This window comes from Talpa europaea (genome assembly GCF_964194135.1).
Source record: "Talpa europaea genome assembly, chromosome: 12".
NCBI classification, from domain to species: Eukaryota; Metazoa; Chordata; class Mammalia; order Eulipotyphla; family Talpidae; genus Talpa; species Talpa europaea.
In genome coordinates, this window is record NC_140079.1 from 26,232,671 (window position 1) to 26,257,495 (window position 24,825).

The window sequence follows — 24,825 nt, forward strand, 5'->3', positions numbered from 1 at the left end:
GAGCAGCTGCATATTAACATTTATTATGCTTGCAATCTAATTCATCAACATTTTTAAGAGCTGCGCAAGATTTTCATTGCACCAATATCAACAGGTGTGGGTCAAAGGGAGCACCTTCTGGCTACAGACAATGTTTTTCTATCATTCCCCTTTTTCCTGATAGAAGACAGGTATAGGGTTACTAGAGCCATTCTGGTATATTTCCTCAGGTCTTGAGCTACTAAAAAAGAATTGTTTTCTCTTCTCAGTACACTATTTCTCCTGCCCCTTTAAAATGGGAAATGTTGACAAAACCTGATACTATGAACTGATCAGCCAACTTGATAGCAGGAATAGCAATTTCTTCTGAGAGGAGATTGAGCAAGTATTACAAAGCATGGTGAGGATTAGAGATGCTCAGGAGTTGTTTCTCTATTATTAGAGAGATGATGAGGTGAGATTAGTGGGAAAATCAATCTATCAAGAATCAATCAATCAGTCAAGGAGTATTTATGGACAATATACTCTGTGATAGGCCTATGACAGGACAATGATGCAAAAAGCATATTTTTAATTTCAGAGACCTAGAATCAAATTGGATACTACAAGGTATATACACTGTAAAGTTCCATATAACTTAAGGTGGACCCCCCACCCCCACCCTGGATGTTTTGTGGAAGTGAGGAATGGTGCCTCTGGCGAGAAAGCTTAAGCTGAAACTGGAGGATGGCTTGGTATTGATGTATGAAGAAGGACAAGAAAGGATTTCTAGATAAGAGAGCACAGTGTGGTTATCTTTGATTTCTCCATAATTCCCTTATTTCTTATTAGTTGATAGATTTGTCTTTAATCTCTGCAATGCTACTCAATGCATTTTTATTTTTTTTAATTTTTAAAAATATTTATTTATTTATTTATACAAGCACTGGGTTCAGTCAGAAGTGCGGGAGGGTGAGAGAATTCACCAGAGTCAGTGCGGACAGCAGAGCAGGCAGACTGACAAAGTACACTGCTGAGGGGAGCAGCGGGCGGCAGGAGAGGTCTGTGCGCCATGTGGGACCCTCAGGCAGGAGAGGTCTGTGCGCCATGTGGGACCCTCGCCTGGTGACCAGGGATCTAACCAGTGCTGCTGGCCGGGGATAGAACCAGTGCTACTGGCCAGGGATCAAACCAGTGCTGCAGAGGCTGCGGGCAGCTTCGCAACCCAGCGCTCAACCGCTGCGCCACTGGGGAGGCCCACTCAATGCATTTTTAAATGACGATGTGTGTGGTGTGTGTGTGTTTGTGTGTTTCCTGAGTATAGCCCCTTACTCAGTAAGGTGGAAAAAACTTTAAAAAGCTATAATCATACTGTTTTGATGAAACAGAAGACAGTTTAGGCCATTCACACCAGTTAGAAACTAAGGAGGAGGGGAATCCTTCAAAAGCAAGCACCAGACAGGGAAACTCTATTCTTTGTACAAATAAACTGCCCACATCACTGACTGACCTCTGAAATATACATTCAAAGGCAAACTCTACTACAAAGGCATAAAGAAATTAAAAGAATTTTGCTGCTCCCCACCAAAAAATAGATTGAGCTTTAAATGTGTGTCCAGTTAATTGGCTACTAAAACAAACAAACAAAAATGAAGACTCTTTGTAGGTATATAACTGGATTCAGAGTTTCCATAATGTATCATATACAATGTTTAGTAGACAATTCAGATTTACTAGACACAGAATAAAATGGCAACATAGGAGACCGAGTTACCTTCGTCTAACAGCAATCAATAATTAGACAGTTATCTATGAAGAAAAAAAAAACAGCTCTGCAAGAGCTCTGGATTACATATAAGAGACTTTAACAACACAGTAAAACAACAACAACAATAAAATCCCCCATAAAACTCCTAGAAGAAATCATGAATAAAAGCTATTTAATGTTGTCTATACTATCGAAAGTGGCAAGCATCAAAAACAAAACTTAATAAGTGGGATGAAAACAAATGAAAAGACTTCTGCATAGCAAAAGAGACAACAAACGAGAAGGCAACCTATGGAATTGGAGAAAATATTTGCAAATCATGTATCTGATAAAGGCTCAATATTCAAAACATATAAAGAGCACCTATGCTCAAATAAACAAACTAACAATACAATTAAAAGATGGACAGAAAATGAGTAGATATTTCCCCTAAAAACAACTTGTGTAATTGCCAGCAGGCATATGAAAAGATGCTAGACATCATTTATAATCAGGGAAATGCAAATCATTAGTTATCAGCTCAAGCTTCCTAGAATAACCATTATCACAAAGTTGAGAGATAACAAGTATTGATAAAATGTGTAGAAAAGGGAACCCTTTTGGATTTTTGGTTCACCATTATGCTTTCTAGAACATATGGACTGGCACATAGAAGATCCATCATATATGTTGTTATATAAATGAACAATGGGCACAATCGAAATCTTTTGGTAAGGAACTACTTATTTTCATGATTTAAAAGAATGCCATATACAAAGAGCATTACCTCTGCATTGTCTGTCATGACTAACTCTTATCTTTTGACGTGTTCAATAATTTCTTGTCTCTGCTTTTCTTGTCTTTGTACCTTAGATGACTTTGTCACTTCTGTCTACTGATCCCACCCTATAAATTTGTCTCTGTGCTTTCAGGAAAGCCTCATTCTGTGACTTCCTGCATCCTCACTCCCCTGTTCTTGCTGGGGAAACTGCTTTAAATGTTCACCTAGTTTAAATCTTGGTTATAGACAGGGGTCATGCTGTCATATGATAACTGTGAGTGCTCACATTCAAAAATGTACATTTATTATTTAAAGTAAAAGTGATAAATGATATATCCTTACCAATTTGGCAAATATAAGATTAGAAAAATGTCATTTATAAGAAGGAGACATTTGTACATTATTCCTGAACATCTCTCTTTCTGGGAATTGCTTGCTCTTTCTGTGGTCCTTATAAATTGCAACTATAACTCATTTACCCCGTGTTTATGTTACAGCAATAGAGGTGCCAAGTGTCAGTGAAGGGGAAGATCTGAAAAAAGTTGATGAGCTAAGCCTGGTGCCACTGGAAATGGAAAAAAAAAACTGTAGAATTCTGCCTGAAGAAAAAAATAAATCAATTCAGTTACTTAAAAATAGAAAGGAGTCCAGAGCCCAAAATAGGCATTAATTGGGAGTGGTTTTCAAGTGCTTTCCCTGTTGTGTTTTTTGGAGGGAGGTGTATTAAGGGGAAGCAGCAAGCAGTATTTTTTACTTTTTAAAATTTTCTTGAGGAGCAATTTATATAGCATACAATTTATCCACTTTAAGTGTATAATTGAATGATTTGTTTGTAAGTTTATTAAAGTTATGCAGCCATCAATATAATCTAGTCTCAGAGTAGTTTTAGGACACAGGAATACCCCTCATGCCCATTCACAATCAATTCCCATTTTTTCCTCCCCATAGAAACTCCGCTTCGTATTCTGGAAATTTCATTAAAATGGAATTGTACAGTCTGTGATCCTTTGTGTCTTTTTACTTTGAGTATGTTTGGAAATACTGCACAAATACGTATACGGAAAATATTCAGCATAATTTAAAAATAGCCAAGAAAGTTGAAAAGAAAGAAAGAAGGTGAAATGAGTAGTGGAAGATGGGATTGGAAAAGTACCTTAAAGATTTATTTATTTAAGCATACAAGAACTGGGGTACTGGGCCTCCCTGGTGGTGCATGGGGTTAAGATGCAACCTATGAAGCTATTTGCAGCCACTGCAGCACGAGTTCAATCCCCGGCCGGCCAGGGAGAAACCCACATGGCGCAGCAGACCTCTCCTGACTCACATGCTGCTCCCCTCAGCAGTGTATTTCAGTCAGTCGGCCTGTTCTGCTCCCCGCTCTGTCTCTGGTGGATCCTCTCACCTTCCGCATCTCTGGCCTATACCTCAGCTCTTGTATGCATAAATAAATAAATCTTTTTTAAAAAAAGAATTAACAGCCCATTTAGGGAGCATTGATGGAGCTTATGATCAGTGTTTGGACCAGAGTTAGAAGGGGCCTATGCAATGGCAGACAAAATTAAGAACAGGACATAGATTGAAAAGCAGAATTAACGAGCATTCAAAACTGCATGGTTGTAAGTGGTAATAAAGGGGAAAAAGTCCAAGCTGACTCTGATATACTTACTAAAAGAGAAGGTTTGGGAGCTTATCTGATACACGCTACTTGCAGGCGAAACTGACTGTTAGCATTCTCATTAGGAAGAAAGCTGACGTCTTCACTAGACAAAGTTAATACAGTTTGATGGGAAATTTTTACCAGCCTAATTTGGTTTTCCTATCACATTATTAAGATATTAAAGAAAATGATTAATAATAGAAAATCCTATAATGTGAAAGAAATCTCAGCTTAGAGGAAACATTCACACAATGATTTTAATCCCTTGATATGGAGATGACATCTTTTCTAGAACTGAATGAGCATATTCAAACATGGTCTGTTAATATTTGACATGTCAATTGAAATATTTGCAACCTATGCTCTGAATATGCTATGAATATGATCGGTTCTAGACATTTTTCTAGTTTAGGAGGGCCATATGTTGGCTGACATTTACTGGGTCCCTAGGTAGGGCTTTTAATTTTAAAAGTTAATGAGTCATGGAGAGCAAAAGTTCCTTCTTTTCTATGTCATTGGAAAACAACAATAACAATCATAAAATAATAAAAAGTACAACATATTGACTATTTACTATATGCCAGACATTCAAAACTGCATGGTTGTAAGTGGTACCAAAGGGAGAAAAAAAAAACAAAAACACATCCTATTAGATGTGTCTTATGCTAATGACTTTAATTCTTACACATCTTTTTGATGTAGGTACTATGTTTAGCCCAACTTTGCACATAAACAAGTGGAGGCACAGAGAAGTTAATTAGTTACCCAAGGTCACACAGCTAACAAGTACTAGAACTTAATTAAGAATCCAGAGATGGGACTTTCACTGCTCTGATGCATTTTCTTGCAATCAGGGTATGAAACTGGAAAAAGTGTGCATTTGGAGAACATGGTCTGACAAGAACCGAGAGTTTAGGCATAGAGGAATAGCCAATCAGTGGGAGGAGCTGGAGAAATTGATAATCTGAATCTGCCCTCTGTATGTTCTTTTGGTTTCTCCCATTGGCTGATCTTAATTAGAAGCTAGAGGAGAAGGTAGTCAACTGATTCGGGCCATACAAGTTGTGCTTTGCAGTAGAAAGTATCTCTGGAAACTTCCTAAGTATCCTGATACTTGGGTGAATTTCTGAAGAGAAGCAGTCTTCTGATTCTCTTCCTCACAGAACCCCTGCCTTGCCACTATTGCTAAACCGCAGAGACCCAGAAACGAAACTCAGCATTTCTGCCAGGTCTTCGCAGAGATGCTTATAAAAACATCAGGGTGCAATATAAAAATAAACATCCTATTAGATCTGTTTTCTTAAGTATTTGCCTTTACTCCATTTAGCTCCCAGCCTCCACAGGTGTTCTCCTTCCCTTCTTGGTCCCCCTCCTTGCACTTCAGTGTCTTGCTGCTCTTTAATTCAGTGCCATATAGTTCTCTCTGGCTCCATACCTTGGAATCTCACTCCTGACAAGTAACAATTCAGATCAAAAGTCCATCTGTCTCAATGCTCCCTCTATTTAGAATTATATTACATTTTCCTGCTACATTTAGGGAGTAGCCTGTATGTATGGGAAGTTGATGTCTGGTATTTCCACTAAAGAATACATGATTTTATTCATGTAGAAATGTCCATTGTCCCTAAAGATTACCTCTATCTTTGTCAGACAGCATGCAATAGTAAAATAAAGAATGTAGAGTGAAAAGATATGCATTTAAATCCTAAGCCACCTACTAACTAGTTTAAAGCTACTTAACTTTGAGCAAACCCTAATTCCTGCTTAACTTAGAATTACATACATCTTACATACAGAAATCCTGACTGCCCTTCTTATAGACTCATTCATAGTATATATGTATAGCAGATGTCCCTCTGGAGAGAAGGGGAATGTTCTTACTGTCCCGTATAATAAAGATAGCATGTCCCTCCAGAGCAAAGGGCAGGCTTAGTTAATACACAATTAAAGATTTGTGTTCCCTATAGTTAGTGTTACTCTCCTATAATGGAGTTTATCACAAGTTCAGGAGTCATCTGGCCCAATTCAATGATAAATGGGACTGTCAGAACTGGGATAAAATGCTATTATTCTGGTTACGATGATTGCTGTAATAATCATTTGTCTCTGAACGAGGAGTTTCATACCTTCTGCCAGCATCAATAAGATATGTCAGTCTAATTTGTCAGTTTACAATTAGGGTAAAAGCTGTCCTATTTAATTTCTCAGTTCTTACCACTTGGCATCTAGGAATATTGCAAGAGATTATAGTAGAGACAGCATGGAACCATGTGTCAGGCTATAATCCTAGTAGTGTGACCTTGGACAAGTCACATAAGTAGACTAATTCACAGTGTGTTTGCCAGGAACATGGGCATATAAAATATATCTTATCTACCTCATAGTATCTATGAGAATCACATATGATAATACTTTTGCAAGTACTCTGAATAAATACAAATAACTTAATTACATGGAAAAACAGCAGTCTCTAACATATTTTTCAAAGGCCTTGTATTTTTCTAGTGTAATTTTGGGAAGAACCATCATATTTGCATACGGGGCATTTTTGAGGATGAACATTTCTCAATATTGCATTTGATTTGCCTCCTGTTAGATTTAATAATCATGTAAAATTAATCCCAGGTCCATTTAAACATCTGAAGAAATAATTTCAAGGAATTAATATAAATGAACTATATAGGGCTCTTGAAAATGAGCAGAAGAGATTTTTAATTAAATTGTTTATAGTTCCTCATGAGAAAGGCACATGGGTTTATCAGGTTCTAAAAGTGAAATTTCATCATGCTAAGGGTCAAAGGGGATATAAGTTGCTTAAATCTCAAAATAACTATTTTTTTTAGTAAAGATGAATTGTATGATCACAGTGATCAAGCTAAAGAGAGATTCTAGAGAAGTGGGCTTAAAAAACTGGCTAGAGTCACAGCAAACCTCTCCTGCCTCGCCCGCTGCTCCCCTCAGCAGTGTATTTTAGTCAATCTGCCTGTTCTGTTCCCCACTCTTTCTCTGGTGAATCCTCTCACCCCCCAACCCCCCACACCTCACACACCTCTGGCCTGTACCCCAGCTCTTGTATGCATAAATAAATAAGTCTTTAAAAAAAAAACTGGCTAGAATGAGAGAAAGGCCATTAACTGGGATAGTACAAATGAGTAAACCAACCACCCTGTACTTTTCCAATTAATTTCTCAATGTGTATACATGACTATTAACAAATTAACTAGACTAAAGAACAGTTTTGACATCCCCTATGACCAAGAACAGTCTGTATATGTTCTATCTAGTGCGAGGGAATAAAAAAAAAATCATCTTATACTCCTCTAGGTTCTTCTAGGCCAGCAAATAAACAAGCAGCAGATAGATTGATACAAGAAAATGTCAAAAAAAGTGTATTAATAATGTGTCTATCAGCTGTGTACATGGGAGACACCCAGTGTAACTGAATAATTTGCATAGGAGGCTTTAGATGCTGTCTTAAGTAGTTTAGCTAAGACTAGGGAGTTTGGGGGAAAAAAGGGGAAATTCAGTTAGGGAGTTCACTAAGAAAGGCACTGAAAATAAAAGGTATGCAGATTGTAATTTCTGTCTTTATCACCAAAAAGTGATAAAGAGATTAGGTCTTCCTGGGAGAGACCCTTACAGAGAAAAGTTTATATGTAGCTATCTTTTTCAAAAGTAACACCTACCCACCTTTCAGAGTCCTTCCTATGAAGTTAAACTTTTATCAAAAAGGCGTATTTTGGGCTGGCAGATTTTTGCTCTCATATATCAGGAATAACAATAACTGTTCCTCGTGGCCCGTGTTTGCTCTCATGTCTTCTATAACTTTAATTATTTCTTTGGTGTACATTTTGTGTGCACAAATAGACTAGATTTCTTGATAACATAGATTATGCCTTCTGCTTTGCTTACAAGTCTCAGAGTAATTTTCATAACACTAGGAATATCATAGGCTCCATATTATTCAGTTAAAGTGAATTGTTTAAAGAAAAATGGCTGGGGAAGCACAGAGATTCTTCTTAAGTTCCAATGAAAGGACTGCAATGAGCTATGATAGAGAAGGTGCTAGAGAAAAACAAAGGAATCAGTGTGATCACAGGAGTGCTGGCTCTGGCTGCTATCCAAGTTGAGTAATTGCATCTTGTCTACCAAAAGCCCCCTGTAGTTCCAATCAGATATGGTACTCAGCTTCATTTTTTCCCCTAAAATCTGTGCTCTGATAAATAGAGGCTGCTTGCAAGGAGTGGGTGAAAGGCCCAGGAAGCTGAGTAGGTGTGAGAACTTCAGTGTGTCCCCACAGTTCCCTGCATCCCCACACTTGAATGGCATCTCTTAATTCCTCATTCTTATCTTCAGCTGGTATCTCGCATCACCCCCACCACCCCCCAAAAAAAAAGAATAAAAACAGAATACAGATTTTTGAAGAAACCCTATTTTGTTTAAACAGTCTTCCTCCAGGAGAGGATAGGACAATTATCTGATGAACTGTGTATCACACAGATAGATATTAGATATTGGAAATTAAGACGTCCCACCAATTGACATTTTGTCTAAATTATTTAGACACTTGATCTCATTCTGGTCACAACGCTGCTCTCAAAGAGGTGGAAGGGAGGAGGTGGGGAAATGGACTCTCCCTTCCCCATAACCACCCCCATTACACTTAGTCCATTAAGACAAGCTCCTCAATGATTTCCTCTTCTTGGCCCATAATGAAGTCAAATTGACTCTGATTGTCATCAATAATTAATAAGTCCAATGGTTCTCTGCATCTCCAGGCCATTTGGCAGATGGCACTGTGGATTTACTATTGTGCTTGCCATTCTGGAAGCTTCTCAAAGTGGTTTATATTGTGAAATCTAGTTATAAAAGGTTTTGCACTTCAGGCATTCTCCAGATTTTGACATTCTCTGTGTTACTTTTTCTCTATGATTGTGGCAGAAGAAGAATAACCAAGTTATATTGTCAGAGTTCATTTTTCCCCCTCCATTGCAAGGTGAATAAAATGAGAAAACATATATGTATTTATACAGTCAATGAGACAATACATTGGTTAAGATAAATGACATTGTAAGAATGTATGCACCCAGTGACCCGATGATAAAAAAGAAAGATTTATTTTGAAGGCTGAGATGTGTCCAAGGAGCAGTATTCAACCAAAATTTAGCATATATAAGCTTAAAAATTTTTGTTTGAGGGCCTCCCCGGTGGCGCAGTTGTTGAGCGCTGGGTTGCGAAGCTGCCCACAGCTTCTGCAATGCCAGTTTGATCCCTGCCACTGGGCGAAGGTCCCACATGGTGCGCAGACCTCTCCTGCCACCCGCTGCTCCCCTCAGCAGTGTACTTCATCAGTCTGCCTGCTCTGCTCTGCTCTCTGCTCTGCCTCTGGTGAATTCTCTCACCCTCCCGCACTTCTGACTGTACCCAGTGCTTGTACAAATAAATAAAAAAAAAAATTTGTTTGAGTCTACACTAAGATAAATGGCTCAGGTATTAGTGAGCACTGAGTGAAATCAGGTAAAAGTTTGAAATAAAAGGAATGCATTGGCAGTGATTGCAGATTAGAAATCCTAAAGGAAAATGATTACCGTACTTATCATAATTATCATTGGGACAGGGGTGCTGGTATACAATTTTGTTTCATGTCCCACTTGTTAGTGCAGTGTTAGAAAAGGATCAAGAGGGATGCCCAATAAAATAAAGGCATGCCAGACAAAAACATGCCCTGTGAAAGTAAAGAACTCCTAGGATAGACCCTAGGTCCATATTATAAACCTATCCCTTTCCCAAGTTAATTTAGAAAATAAAATTCATGAGTTGTTCACATTCACCAAAGAATATTCTCCATGATTCTCTCATTTGAAACTGTTCTTCTAGTTAAAAGATAGATATGAGTCTGGTTCTAAAGTGAACAGTTCTTGAAACAATATTTACTTTTCTGTTTAGATGTTTAAAAATATATTTTCTAGTGATAGAGCTTCAGAAAAGGCACATCCAAGATCCTATCTCTGGGAACAGGTTAAATCCTACAGTCCAAGAAATTTATCTCTATCTTTAGAGCCCTTGCTTAACTTTGCCAACAGCTAGCTTCCCATAGTCACTGCATTAAATTTCAAGTCCTGCCTTCCTATAGGATCTAGAGAATTTACTATCTGATCTATAGAATTTACAATCTGACCTTAATTTTGCACTGCAGTTCTCTCTGTTTTAGCCCACAATGACCCATACATTTAAAATATTTAGCCTTTCTCTTTGGGAGTGTACCACTGTTTACTTTTCCCAAAGCAAAATGCTTTGGTATACCTCATCCACCACAGGAAAAGTGTCAGACAAACAGATGGAGGCTTCTCTGTCCAACAGATAATGGGATGGAGATGACTGGATTGAGAGAATTAAAGCCTTCCATATATGCAAGTATAAAACAAGCATGAGGGTCTTTTGCCATTGTTGGGAAGGCTGAGAGCTTGGGATTGAATGAGTCAGTGTTTGGATAGAAGTCAGAGCAGCTTTTAGAAGGGCAATGAACACATCCAAACAGATTTTGCAAATAAAAAATGGTTATTTTCCTAAACCTGATCTCCTTGTGTATCACAAAATACCATATTCTTCTCAGTTAAACTTCTTTTACACAAGTCTATCAAGACTTGTGTGTTAGTTTTGTCAATTCCACCTTGGTTGAAACAATCAGTTAAAGTTTCCTCAGTGATCAATGAGCACATTAAAATCTTGGCAGTATTAGTAAGGTGACAGTTGTTCCTGGCCTTTGCTTAAAATAGCATTTTATGTTTTCTTTAAAATTATGAAAATATTACTTAATCATTGTTGAAAATTCCTAAAAGTCAAAAAAATCAAAATCAGCAATAACCTCACAAATTGGAAATAACAGCAATCGATATTTTGAGTATTGATATTTTAGAGATTAATATTTGGAGCATATGAGTGTACAATGCAAATAATCAGGCTGTATATAGTCCATATAGTTTTGTATCTTGCTTTTAAAACAATAAAGAAGAACATTTTGTTGGACTATTCAAATTCATTAAAAGGATAATTATTAAGAGTTGCATAGGAAGTATTTCATTATAGGGCAGTAACATGTTAATTTTGAGAGGTCAAAGAAATGACTTGTTGAAATAAAACATTGGCAGGGGATGGTTTCAACATATGCAAAAAGAATGGGAATTCAATTGAGTCATATCCCACAACAGTTCATTTCCTAACCACTACGTGCAGACATCTGTTGATTCTGGGGCCACATGGGTGAGTGGTCCATATATCTTGTCCTCAAAAGAGATTCCACAAGTTATAATAACAACCATTTTATTTATTTTTAAAAAGATTTATTTATTTATTTATTTATTTATTTGTTTATTTATTTATTTATTTATACAAGAACTGGGGTACAGGCCAGATGCATGGGACGGTGAGCGGATTCATCAGAGACAGAATGGGGAACAGAACAAGCAGACTGACTTTTGAAATGCACTGCTGAGGGGAGCAGCGGGCGAGACAGGAGAGGTCTGCAGCCAATGTGGGATTCTCGCGGGCCGGCTGGGATTGAACCCACACTGCAGAGGCTGCAAACAGAACTGCCTGCACCACCAGGGGAGACCTTATTTTTTAATATTAGTTCATAGTTAAACTAACTTCTTTTGCATATCACTTAATCTTCACAAAGACTTAGAGATAGAGTCTATGGTGCCAATTTTACAGGTGAGGCTCACAGAGTTGAATGATGTGGATGTAGTTGCCAAACAACTCAAAGACAGCAGCCATCTTCTCTGCTATCCACATGTTTTTCTCTACATCCTGATGCCTCAGAGCCTGGTGCTCCCTGGCTCCCCAGCAGGGTCCTCTGTCCCTATTTTAACTTTTTACTTGTCTTTCATCTTCTGTTGCCTCTGGCTCATAGGGTTGCTGTGATAAGGAATAGCTGTCTCTTAATTCCTTTGCTCTTTGTTCACCGCCATCCTCACCATGTCCTCAGGATGTTGCTCTTTTTGAGATTTAATAGTATGCATACTCAGTAACATAGCCTATGAAATGGCTGACAGGAAAAGAGGTTGAGGTTGAAAAGGGAAATCTTGGGCCTCCCTGGTGGTGCAGGCAGTTGAGCACTGCACTGTGAAGCTGTCCGCAGCCTCTGCAGAGCCAGTTTGATGCCGGTAGGCCGGCAAGAATTACACATGGGAAGCAGACCTCTCCTGTCTTGCTCGATGCTCCCCTCAGCAGAGTATTTCAGTCAGTCAGCCTGTTCTGTTCCCCCGCTCTGTCTCTGGTGAATCAGCTCAACCTCCTGTGCATCTGACCTGTACCCTGCTTCTTGTATAAAAATAAATAAATAAATCTTAAAAAAAAAAGGGAAGGGCCTCCTCCCCTGGTGGCCAGCAGTTGAGCGCTGGACTGCGAGGCTGCCCACGGCCTCTGCAGCGCCGGTTCGATCCCCGGCTGCCGGTGAGGGTCCCACATTGCTCACAGACCTCTCCTGTCTCGCCCGCTGCTCCCCTCAGCAGTGTATTTCGTCAGTCTGCCTGTTCTGTTTCCCGCTCTGGCTCTGGTGAATCCTCTCACCCTCCCGTGCTTCTGACTGTACTCAGTGCTTGTATAGATAAATAAATAAATCTTTTTTTTTTTTTTTAAAAGGGAAATCTTTCAGGAAAGAGGGAAGGAGAGAAGGATAAGACAGTGGAGGGAAAAGTAAGAGAATGTGGAAACCAGGTAGTCAAATGGGGGAGAATAAAACCACTGAGGAGGCAGGAGGGGGAGTGATTTGGAGAGAAAGTGGCCAAATAAGAAAGCTATTGAGAAAGAGAAGGAGGACTCCTTCAAGCCACCTCAGCATTCTGAGCCTAGGGTTATTTTGCTGTTCTATTTTAATGGGCTTTGGCTCTTTTTCTCTTTCTTTCTCACTGCATTAGTGGTACCATTCACATGGGAAAGGAAAAAAAAATAAGAAAATGATAATCGTCAATTTAGGGGTGGGGGGGCAGGGAAGAAACCACACACACAGGGAAAAAATCACCAGACGCCAGCACAAAGATGCACTCACCTTTCCATACAGGTCTCTCTGCCAGCTGGTACAGAGCTGACACAGCTCTCCTCAAAATGCAGGCACCAGAGATCAAGAACAGAGAGCCTGATGAGAGGGCACAGAAAAGAGGCAGAGTGGGGCCTCCGGGGCAGAGGTGGAGGGAAGGCTGGGAAGGAAGGATCAGAGGGGTCCAACTGCAGGTTATCACCATCTGGAATGTCTGACTGCTCTCCACACAATAGGGAGCGTCAGGAGGGAGAGTCCCTAGAACTGGCTAGAGGAGCAGGGACTGAATGTCCACAAATGCCCCCAGGGTAGACTTCCTGTGTGAATTCTTGGTGGTTGTCACTGCCTTCTCCTTCCTTACTCACTTTGTTGTTATTGTTGTCATCATCTTTTGGTCTCCACTCCTAGAGACTTACATTACCAGCTGAGCAATCTTATTTATCCATCCAGATGTCCCAGATCCAAAAGAACTTATGTGCCTAGGGGCCTCCCTGGTGGTGCAGGAGTTAAGGACAGCACTGTCAAGCTAACCCCCGCCACTGCAGCATGAGTTCAATACCCAGTGCTAACCCACATGGCCCAGCAGACCTTTCCTGCCTCACCCGCTGCTCCCCTCAGCAGTGTATTTCACTAGATCTGCCTATTCTGCTCCCCACTCTGTCTCTGGTAAATACTCTTAACCCCTGCACCTCTGGCTTATTCCCCAGTTCTTGTATGCATAAATAAATAAATCTTTTTTAAAAAAGTATGTGCCTAAATGAAAGTCTGACTCTTTAGAAAACAATGGACAGAGAGAAGAATAGAGTTTCTAGTTTTATTTTTAGATCTTATGGTAACATGTAGACATACAATGACACTGACCCCCTTGATTAAATATGTTATCAAAGTATACATGATGATGATGATGATGATGATGATGGTTTACATTTTTGACCTTTCAGAAGATCCCAGGAACTCTCCTAAGCTTTTATATTTTACAATTATCTTGTGAAAGGCATCATTGAGGGAGGCACCGTTCTCCTCATCATTTCTTAAGTAAGGTCCTAAAAATGATAACTTGACTCAGATATTAAGCAAGATTGGAAGTTGTAAGGAGATTTTGAGGAGAACATTGACATGATCTAATACATTTTAAAAGGGTTACTCTGGCTGCTACAGGGGCTACAGAGGGAGGGGACAGAAATCATAGGGTCAGAGGAAAGGGGCAGAGCCACCTCATCATTCTGAGCCTTGGGTTATTTTGCTGTTCTATTTTAATGGGCTTTAGCAGGTGAGGAATGGTGGTGACAAGGACCACGTGGGAACAGTGTAGTTGATGAGAAGCAGCCACATTCTTGATGATAAAAGAAAAAGTCCTTTTTTTTTTCAGTTCAATGCTTGGTATAATTTTTATTTATTGACATACTCAGATCTATAGGGTACTGTTCAATCAATTTTTTTAATTTAAATTTTATTTTTATATTCTCCATACCAAAAAAAATAAAAAAATGCATGTGACATTGAAAAAAAAAAAAAAGAAAAAGTCCTGATGAATTAACTGTGGGAAACAAAGAAGGAAAAACACTGTGGATGAAACATAGTTTGTGGCTGAGCAAATAAAGAGTAGATTGCCTTTAACTGAAATAGGAAAAATTGTAGGAGGAGTGGCTTTGAGAAGGAAGATCAGGATGTCCTTTACTAGACTAAGTTTGAGATGACTAATAAATATTCAAGATTTGAAGTTAAAGGTAGACATGAGGGCTGGCTATATAAATTTGGGAGTCACTCACATGAACACAACATTTACAGCTGTCATGCTGCATAAGACATCAGGGGACACACAAGTGATTAAAGGTTAAGGAATTGAGAAAGAACCAGTAAAGTAGCATCCCCAGTGAGGTAAAAAGAAAATCAAATATGTTCATTGGAGTCCTGGAAACCAAGTGAAGACAGTATATGGAAGTGTTCAATTGTCAAATTGAATAGAACAAAGGACATGAGGGTCCAATATTAAAATTTTGACTTAAACACATGTTGAACTTGACAAGAACAGATTTACTGGAGATGGATAGGAGGTGTGGAAGTCAGATTAGAAAAAAATTCAAGAAATAGAAGAAAAGAAATTGGAGACAGTGAATATAGACAATCCTTCCAGAGAGTATTGTTTAAAGGAATCTTCAGTAGGGTTGGTAGTTTGAGAGGGATGTAGGTACAATTTAAAGGGAGTCTTTACACTAGCACATTTAATTCACAGGTATAGGTTCACACACCTTCAGATGTATGTTACCACACACACCTGCCACCAAGGCACCCAGAGTCCTCCACCTTTGTTTATTAATCCCCATCTACACTTTGCATTTTACCCTACACATACTCCTTTGGTAGACTCATTTTTATAGTCAGATTTGTAGGGTTTGCTTTTGGTTTGGTTTGGTCTGACCCTTTGTTTTATTTCTTTTTATTCTACATATGAGTGAAACTGTTACAGGACAGGGAGAGGGGCAGCCCAAGCCCCCAAACCTGCCTATTCTAAATGGGTTTTGCCATTTGCCGCATTAACACAAAACATATGAGACTTTAATGGGAAGGATTTTTAATAAAACTAGGAAACAGTACAGGTAAGGCAAAGAGTCTAGTTTCTAAATGAAGCACCCAAAGTTACCCGTCCCCTCGTGGGTAAAAGTCCATCCATATGGGATTGGCCCAGAGCAAGGCCCCAAGGCCTGCCACAAGTCTAAAGCATCTTCCAGTGGGGACCCACAGAAAAGGGTCACAAACAACCTGACAAGCCCGGAAGGAAAAGAGCAAAATCAACATCAAGATAAAAGCTGTCTGCGCGCAGACCTCTCCTGCCGCCCGCTGCTCCCCTCAGCAATGTACTTCGGTCCTTCTGCCTGCTCTGCTCCCCGCTCTGGCTCTGGTGAATTCTCTCACCCTCCCGCGCTTCTGACTGTACCCAGTGCATGTATAAACAAAAAACAAAAAAAAACCAAACAAACAAATAAATAAATAAAATAAAACATGCCTCTATAAAAAAAAAAAGATAAAAGCTGCCATTGTCACCTCCCCATGGGTCTCACCCACATCTGTGTCACCCAGTCCACGACCAAAAGACAAGCGTAGCTTCTTCACGTGTCTCTAGGCTCCATGCGCCTCCTCCAGGTCTCCTGGCTCCATTCTGCTCCTTCCTCAGTCTCTTTTGTAGCTTCTCCTCTTCCTGCTCAGCTCTACCTCCCTTGGGTGGGGCAGGGAACCTCCCCCTTTCCTGGGGACCACCCTGTTACAAAACCATCTGGTATTCATCTTTCTCCTGATTTATTTCGCTTAACATAATCCCCTCCAGTTTTATCCATGTTGTTGTAAATGACAAAAATTCATTTTCTATTGGTGAGTAGTATTCCATTGTGTATATGTTCCACATCCCCTTAATCTATTCATCTGTTGTTGGGCACTTGGGTTGTTTGCATAACATGACTATTATAAATAGTGCTGCGATGAACATGGGCATGCTTATATTCCTTTAAATAAGTGTTTTGTATTATTTGGGTAGCTACCTGGGAGTAGAATTGTTGGATCATATGGTTGATCTATTTTTAGTGCTTTGAGAAACCTTCTATTTTCTGTAGGGGATGGAGGAATCTACATCCCCACTAACAGTGTATAGGGATCACTTTTCTCCCCATCCTTGCCAATACTTGTTTCTGGTCTTTTTTTTTTTAAGATTTATTTTTATTTATTTATTTATTTGTTTGTTTGTTTGTTTATACAAGCACTGGGTACAGTCAGAAGCGCAGGAGGGTGAGAGAATTCACCAGAGTCAGAGCGGGGAGCAGAGCAGGCAGAAGGACCAAAGTACACTGCTGAGGGGAGCAGTGGGTGGCAGGAGAGGTCTGCGCGCCATGTGGGACCCTCCTCCGGTGGCCGGGGAGCAGCTGGGGATCGAACCGGTGCTGCAGAGCCTGCGGGCAGCTTCGCAACCCAGCGCTCAACCGCTGTGCCACCGGGGAGGCCCCTGTTTCTGGTCTTTTGATATGGACCTGTCTCACAGATTTGAAATGGTATTTCATTGTGGTTTTGATTTGAGTTTCTCTGATGATGAGATTCTTTTTTTTTAATGTGAAAAATTATAGCATGCTGGATATTAATGGGAATGATCCACTGGTACAGAGGAAACAGGAATGATATGATAGGATAAAACTCTTAGTGAAGTACTTGAGTCAGGAGAGAAGAGAATGTCTGTGGTGATGTTCCTGAGTAGGGAGAGGTAATGTGATCTGGGATGTTGGGGCTAGTTTATTTTTTTCCTTCTCTTGTTTTATATTTATTGAGCTAATGTTGATTTACAATGCTGTATGTTTTAGGGTATAAGTTGTCATACATCTCTACCAATAAAGCACTAATAATATTGCAACATAGTCCACTGGGCTCCCTCCCCCCTTTCTTCCCAAAGCCACCTGTCTTGGGATTTGTTTTGGCTAGGAGTAGGCTCTGTTTATCAATGATTGGCATAAAGGAGGTCAGAATAAAGAATTGAATGGGAGTAGATATAGTTTTATGAAAGTTCTCCACTAGCTCTCAGAGAGAAATTAGAAGGAAGGTCATTAGCTAAAAGTAAGGAAGATGAAGAATTTTTTGAAAGTTTGAGAGTAGAAGTTATGAAGGGTTAACTTGTTTCTGTTGATTATTTTATATTTTCTGTGTTGGACACTGTTTTCTGGCATGAATATACTATTGAAAATAAGCATAAAGATCCTTCTCTTTTGAGTCATATGCATTTGGATTTTTTTCCATGGTAAGCATATGTAGTTGACATATTGTGTTACCTTTCACTGCATGCCACTAGCTCCATATAGGGTCTAAGTGTGAAGCCTGTGGATTACATCACAAGAAGACCCTCCCGCCCCCTTCACAAAGTTACTGCTATAAAACGTTCCTACAGCAAAGGGTCTTCAGTGTCCAGACAGGAGAATTGCATAGCAATCTCTTGATCCTTGAGCTCTTTTAGGTTTTGGATTGAATTGGGTGTTTCATATTTGGAATTCCTGTGGATTTCACAATGATGAGTGTGAAGCACAGCTTAAACAAAGATGTAAAAGGCTGTAGAGAGAAGCAAAAACTGAGAACACAAATGGATTGCAAAAAGACACTGCTGGGAGCAGCTGTTACTGCATTTTAAAGTGCCACTTACTTTAATTGAGGGGCAATAGGATAATAATAATGTTCAATAATTGTGCACCTTTGTGAGGGACCCTTGGAGACCTCCCCATGCATGATGTAATGTGGCCCTACATCTCCAAGGGAAAGAATCAGGTAGAGCTGCCTTATTTTTGCAAAGCAAATGAAAACTGGGTCATAGACTGGGTATGCCTCTTCCAAGAATATTCTGAGAGACCTGTACCTCTGGACTCCAAAAGTAGCAGTTCAAATAAGAGTGACCATGTAGAGACAATAGTTCTTGTGTGACTCTGCAGATAATAGAGGTCAGAAATAGTCAGGAGAACAGTTAGCTAAGCATGCAAATTTATCCCCAGGTAAATATCTGACAGATAGGGAGGTGTCAGAGATCAGGGCAAAGCAAAAGTTCTGCAAGCCACAGAGAACAGCAAATCAAACTAAGGATGCAATATAAAAACAGCCATGGGATTTCAGGAATGCAAGAGACATTTAAGATGAATAGCTTTGATTTAGATCTTATTCTTTCTACCGCTATGAAGTCTGTTTCTGAAGCAGAGTTTTCCCCCAATCGTGGTCTTTTTATATATGTTCTGTCAAGACAAGAGTCAACTAGAATTATGGTAGACAAATTAATAAAGGCAATTGGATGGATGTCCACAGGGAGAAGATGAGGGTAGGTAATTCAGTAGGTAGAGCCTAAAAGTCCACTAGGTCCCGCAGTGTAAAGTAGAACTCTTCCCTGACAAGATGAATTCAGGATTATATCAATAGCAAAATGATTTCCTGTCTGAATGATTCCAGACCAGTGCTTCTCAAATATTAATCAGCACATGAATCAGCTGGGAATGCAGGTGTTAAAATGCAAATTCTGATTCAGTGGGTCTGGTGTGGACACTAAGATTCTGCATTTCGCATAAGCACATAGGTGATATGATACTTCTGATTTGAAGACCACTCTTTGAGTAGAAATGGGAGAGGCAATTTTCTAGTCTCCATTTTCCTATTAACTACATTTACTCCCCCACTGATTGTTGGTTGTGTATTTTCTTCCCTCAAGGAGAATTCATTTGCATGAGGTATTTTTAGCTAAAGGGCTCTCTCCTGCAGCTCAAGCAGCAAAGTTTCTCTTTCCAGAGGAATGCTGATGGATGGCTGGGGGCAATCATATGTCTGTTGTGGATCTGAAGTCATTTGCTAGTTTCCACCTACTGTATGCCTGACCTTGCCTGACCTCTGGTTGGTCACAATCTCTCTGGGCCTCACCTTCCGTTCCTCATGACAGAGAAGGAGATGGACGGTCCCTGATCCATTTACTTTACCGGGTGGAAGTGATCACGTTAGATAATGGATGTGAAACTACTTTGCAAAGTAAAAAATGTCTTCTATGTAGAGAGTAAGTAGCCTTATCCTGTCACTTAGGCCCAGTATCCAATCTGACCCCTTTTTGAGTGAAAGTGCTTGATAAATTTGTAATGTGGGATGTAGATGCTAAGTGTAATGACTATCACAGTGTTCTGCACGTTGCCTGTTGCCTACATTTGGTTCATTCCTGCTTTCAGAGACCAGATGCTAGTCTTCTCCATTCTCATCGCTGCCATTCTGTTCTTTCCTGTGGTAGCAAGGCTCCAGTCAGTCACGATCCAGACCCACTTCCAGATGAGCATTATGACTGGACAATTATTCCCTCTTTGCATCGGATGTAGCTATCCATCTTACATAAAATAGGTGCTTTTCCTGAATTATCTCAGAATCAAATGCTGTTTCCATTTCCAAGATGAGGCACCAAGGGCCTCAGAGAGCTTAACTAACTTGTCCGGTTTCACACAAAGACTTCATATACAATGCTACAGAATTTCAAGTGCTAGTGTTGTTGACCTCAAGCAAAGAGCAATTAGTTATTCTACCGTCAAAATGGGTTTGTTTGTGAACAACCACAGAAGACAGTTTGGTGAGAGCAGACTTCTGGGGAGACTCCTGGGCACTTCCCCTTTATCCAAGACAAGCACCCCTTTATACATCCCTTTGAGGGTCAGCTATGTAAAGACACCATCTGCTTCCTTCCTCCGGGATACCACTTCCCGTGGGAGAAACAAGGCATGTTGGACCTGTAGTTTGTTCACTCCACATGTGTGGGAACGCTCTTCTAGCTTCCGAACATCATCAAAACAGGGTTTCTGTGTATTAATTTTCACAGTAGGTCTGGCTTCAAAGCCTGCCTCAATTTCCTCATGAGAAGCTATTGTCCCTCCCTGCCGTCCAGGGGTTTTCTCAGTAGAGTCTGTTGATGAGTCTTAACCCAAACCTTGGATTCTAATAAGCTTGGGGGAAGGCAGGGTATGTTTGGCGAAACGTGGACAAGTTATGGAAGTCTCTTACCTGCATGTGACAAGGCCTGGTTTGGGAATAAGAGAGCAGTGTTGTGGCTTTTTCCCCTGGAGAAGTTATCAGCGACAGAAACAGAGTAGAGACTCTTCTGAGGAGACTGAGTTCATGTGTCACTTACAAAGTAAATGAGAGCTGCTATCAAGTAAGGAGAGGTGACCTCCACTCCTGCCTTGAATAGAAAGAGGCTGAGAACAACCCTAGAGGAAGAGTTTAGGGAAATGCATGTAAATTGCATTCCCTATGGAAGTCAGGGCGGTCAGTGTAACACTGGGTATTTATCTTTCCGGCCGTGGTCTCCATCCTTGGCATGATATCTGTATTTGTTAGTCACACTGCATTTGTCTTCCTCTTGAAGGCTTACTTTGTGAGATGTGTTTTATTCACCATCATTCTCAGAAGTGCTATTTCTATGATTTATTGCCCTTTGGTATTTATTTTACTCTCCCACTTTTACCTTTTCTTCAAGCATTGTCTAACATTTTAGGGTTTTACTTTCTGTATGGCCCAAATTTGTCTTCTTTTCATATTTATTTCAGCATTTGTCTGGTTCTCCCAACATGTTTCAGTCTCAGAATTTATCTTACTTATTGTAAAAATATGTCTCAGAATATGATCTTTTTGTTTTCCCTACTTGGTCTTTATTTAATATTTTATACCCTTTCTGTATTTTGCTCTGAGCCTGAAAGCTTGGGCTTTCTGCAGGGTGTTCTCTCAGGTAGGAAGGGCCTGGCTGTTTCTAGCAGACATGGATTTGGTGCGAGCTGCTTTATATTTCCAGGCACCTCAATTTTTCAATCCATACAAATGGGGGATATTAAAAGCCCAGGAGATAAACTGTGATCTCTGCTTTGTCTCAGAATAGCTTTGAGAGTTGGCAAGAATGAATATTTAGTTGGAAGATAGTAGAAGGGACATTCCTGCGAAGGATTGAGTCGGTTTTTCATTTTTCTTATCAGTATGAGAGGGAGGGCAGATCGACTTCAGTCAAGTTTCTATAATTTTCTTTTGACAGATCTAGAATGCTTTAGGTACCTCAGCAGTGACTATAGTTATAACATCAGCATTGTCATACCTTTTAATGAATATGCAAATGTATGTGCCAGAATCACCTTTTTATCAAACATGATGATAATACCAATTATGGACATTACCATTTGAATAGCTCCATTCATAGCCTGGGAGGCACACTCACACGCCATGGTGTTCACAATAATCACGTGAGTTAGGATTATTACCCCATTTACTAAGGCGAAGCTGAGATGCCTGGAGATCAAGTCATAGCTAATAAGTAGCTGAATCAGAATTTGAACAAATTTCTTTTAATTTCCAGTTTTGTGCATTTCCCCCAATCATATATTCACATTTATTTTATTTTTTTTAAGATTTATTTATTTATGCATATAAGAGCTGGGGTGTAGGCCAGAGGTGCAGGGGATGAGAGGATTCACCAGAGACAGATTGGGGAGCAGAACAGGCAGATTGACAGAAATACACTGTTGAGGGGAGCAGCGGGCCAGACAGGAGAGGTCTGTTGTGCCATGTGGTTCAGAAACATGGCCAGGGATGGAACTTGTGCTGCAGTGCCTGTGGATAGCTTGATAGTGCTGAGATTTAACCCCTTGTGGTGCTACCAGATTTATTTTGATCTGCGGTATTGGATATAATTTACATTTATTTTGATTCACATTTATTTTGATCTGCGGTATTGGATATAATTTTTTTAAAGATTTATTTATTTATGCATACAAGACCTGGGGGACAGGCCAGAGATGTGGAGGGGTGAGAGGATTCACCAGAGACAGAGTGGGGAACAGAACAGGCAGATTGACCTAAGTACACTGCTGAGGAGAGGAGCGGGTGAGACAGGAGAGGTCTGCTGTGCCTTGTGGGTTTTCTCTCTGGCCGGCCAGGGATGGAACTTGTGCTGCAGAGGTTGCGGACTGCTTCGTAGTGTGGTGCTTAACCCCTGGCACCACCAGGGAGGCCCTGGGTATAATTTTTAAAGTTACTTTTCATTTCTTGAACTTTCTTTTTGGACTTCCTCGTATGGTTTTACTTAGCCCCATCCCTTTTTCTTCTCTCTGTACCCCTGGCACCACCAGGGAGGCCCTGGGTATAATTTTTAAAGTTACTTTTCATTTCTTGAACTTTCTTTTTGGACTTCCTCGTATGGTTTTACTTAGCCCCATCCCTTTTTCTTCTCTCTGTACTTTGTCAGCCCCTCTCCCTCTAGCCTAGCAACTTTTCCTCATTGAGAAAATTGGCAAAAAGCCTGGGATGGATGGTTGCGGCTGGTATTGCCTTCTACCATAACTTATGTCCCATCTTTCTCTCTAGAAAATACTCCATCCTTTCCTGATCATCTTCAGTTTTCTGTGATGACTGATTATAGAAAAAAGTTTCCAATGGGGAGAAGTTTCATAAAATATCTCATCCTAAAAACAGATTCCTTGGGGCTCCCTGGTGGTGCAAGGGGTTAAGCACCACACTATGAAGCAATCGGCAGCCTCTGCAGCACGAGATGGATCCCTGGCCAGCCAGGGAGCAACCCACATGGCACAGCAGAACTCTCCTGGACTCTCCTGGCTCACCCACTGCTCCCTTCAGTGCTGTGCTTCGGTCAGTCTGCTGTTCTGTTTCCCACTCTGTCTCTGGTGAATCCTCTCACCCCCCGCATCTCTGGCCTGTACACCAGCTCTTGTATACATAAATAAATAAATGTTTTAAAAAAACACAAACAAACAGATTCCTTCTCAGCTCGGTGTCTTTATGGTGATGCTGACTGCCCAGACCTGGCCTCCCTTTCCTCTATGCCTTTAAAGTTTCTCTGAGCAGGGACCTGAGCTTTTGGAGGGCTTGATCCTTTGTAAGTGACCCTGCTGATGTTTAATAAATATCAAACTGCTGTTCTGATGTCCCTGAGCATTTGATAGAGCCTACGTGCTGAGATCAGACCATTCAATCCTGGGTTGGTTTTTAACATTTGACCTCACTCCAGGGACAAGAGTTTGGGGATTGAGGGAGGACTTTCTCTAATCATGCCAACAGGGGCAGGGATGCTAAACTCTTCGCACCTCTATCCAAAACTCTTGTTATTACAGACTTACCCTGGCTGTGAATATCACAAGGCTGTTTTTGTTTTCCTAGTCAGACTACAACAAATTCAGTTCACTGGATTCTCTCCTTGCTCACATCAGTCCCATTGTTCCCACCTCCAGCCTGCCTGGCATAGTCATTTTTTTAAAGATTCATTTATTTATTTACACAAGTACTGGGTACAATCAGAAGCGTGGGAGGGTGAGAGAATTCACCAGAGTCAGAGTGGGGAACAGAACAGGCAGACTGACGAAGTACATGGCTGAGGGGAGCAGCGGGTGCGGCACGAGAGGTCTGCACACCATGTGGGACCCTTGCCTGTAACCGGGGGTCGAACCGACACTGCAGAGGCTGAGGGCAGTTCGCAGCCCAGCGCTCAACCGCTGTGCCACCAGGGAGGCCCCCTGGCGTAGTCTTTGAGGCAGTTTTCAGGAGCTCCCTCACATGCCATTTTTCCTCTTTTCACCTCCTGTACTTGCAAACATGCCTCCTTCCTTCCCCTCCTTCCTTCCCCTTGTCTTTGCTCCTTTTTTTTTTTCCCTAAGAAATTGGGAGAGGTAGAAGGAAAGGTATTTCAAACAAATAAAAACATATCCACATTTAATATACCTTTGCTTATACCTAGGAAGACTTTCTTCCCCCAATTTATCTTCCAAAGATATTGTTTTGCTCTCTTGCTCTGGGAGTCGGTGCCATATATTTCTCCTAATACCATCAGTCATCTTCATCTACTCACTATCCATCTCCAAATCTAATTCAGAATTGTCCCCTAGGTTCACAGATCTCTCCACAGAAATGCTTTTCCTAGAATTTATCTTTAGGCAGAAATGCTTCTAAACCTCAACTTCTTCTTTTATCTCTCCTTCTCCCCCCTTTTGTTTATTTTTTTTTCTTTAATTCCATTTATACCCTCAGCATTTCCTTGGTCTTAGTATTAAAACTGATGATGGATGTAAGAATGCTTTATAAACTGTTGAGTGCTATTTATTTTGACCTATAAAATCAATGTA